Genomic DNA, 1714 nt, shown 5'->3' with positions numbered 1-1714 from the left:
ATAACACTTACCGCGAAGTCGCTTGTCAAGCCGATAACGGTCGGGCAATGGATGACGGGATAGCGTCGCAAGTTGACAGTCGCCATTTTGTCAGCTTGTTGTTTTGGTAGAGAGGCGAGGGAAGTTGCAAATCCCTTTGTACAAGCAAGGACGTTTCGTTGAACGTCCTTGGTACAAGCTAGTAATAGTACGCCACCTTATTCTGAAGATGTAATAAAATGTGTCTTTAGCTATATTCACAAGTCTAAAGCATGAAGGGAGCCGATAAAGGAATACTTTGGTCCGATATTTTGTACGAAATTATCGGGGGCGAGGCGGCAGTTGCCTCGAATAGTTGACCGACTCACACATATTCTCATATTTGTACAGCGCTCGTACTTATGCATGACTTCGTAAATTTACATGGACCAACCATCACACTCTCGCGGACATTCATGCAACATACGTAATACCAGACCGGAGCTTCTACTCTACTCTACATATACTCTTTAAGATAAATTTAAATCTGTCACCGACTCTACATTCCGTATTTTCGGTGATTCGGTGAAGTTTCGCAACGAATAGTTCTCCCAGTCCTTTAAGGGAAGGCAAACAATCAACTTACTGACTTTTATAAGACAGTCTTGCCAAATTGCCAGCTTCCTTTCAATCAAACTTTCTGGGTACGGGTATATCCATAGAGGTAGAATTGTATCTCTAAAAAAATACCCGGCGCAAACCTTGTCACATCGGGCTCCGGCCGCGGCACATTTCTCTGTTTTGACTCCTAAAGGACCGAATGCTAAATATGAAGAATGTGTACAAATAATTTTTCTCTCACTTTGATTTTTAACCTCCTTGATTTCTATCAAGCAACCACAATGGATGACGGGATAGCGTCAAAACCTCACTGTCGCCATTTTGTTACTAGTATTTTCAACGGTAAAGAGAAGTTATAGCGAGTCGTAAATCCCAATGTAGAAGTTAATATTAGAAGGCCACCTTATTCTGTGCAAGCAATAAAATGTATCTAGAGTATACTTTAAGTAGCTTTTTTGCATATTTTTGCCCAGGTAGGCTAAGTAATAGCCCTTCTAACTCCATGGTTTGAGGCATAAAGGGATCCATGGTTTTACTCAAAATGGTCGGATCCGGAGGAATATTGTGATCTGACAAAATGTAGTGTGCTATGGTGAGACGTTTGACCGTTTCCAAAATCATATTCAGTTCCTTGAGTAACTGGTTTTTTTGTGTGTGTTTGTGTATAAGCAAACTTTGCGGAGTCTCAAGTCATATTCCCTTCCGACATGTATGTAACGAATTCGAAGCAAACATCTTTTCAAATCCAACCGGAAAAACTCAAAATGTCGTGGCGTCGTTGTCATCATCAGTCATATTACGTCCTTGGCTGTTTGAAACGCACACCCCAACGTTTTCGGCTTGATTGTACAATGTACAAATTCTGAGATTTATCTCGACTGCGACACGGCGCTATCGCCGCATCAACACGCCAAATGTGCCACGAAAAAAACAACACCGCATTGAATGACGGGATACTGCTACCCACGCTACGTCCGCCATCTTTGTTTCGCCTCTGAACGCTATTGTGCTCCGTCAGAGCTGTTGCAAATTTCCATGTAATCTTCGGACATCGAAAGCTAAAAAGTCCTTAACATTGAAATGAACAGTTTATTGTTGCATTAGTTACGATAATTTTCGTGTGCTAGTCGGAGTT

This window comes from Branchiostoma belcheri, unplaced genomic scaffold (genome assembly GCF_001625305.1).
Source record: "Branchiostoma belcheri isolate BF01 breed outbred unplaced genomic scaffold, Haploidv18h27 scaffold100, whole genome shotgun sequence".
In the NCBI taxonomy this organism is placed as follows: domain Eukaryota; kingdom Metazoa; phylum Chordata; class Leptocardii; order Amphioxiformes; family Branchiostomatidae; genus Branchiostoma; species Branchiostoma belcheri.
This window is presented reverse-complemented; position numbering follows the sequence as displayed.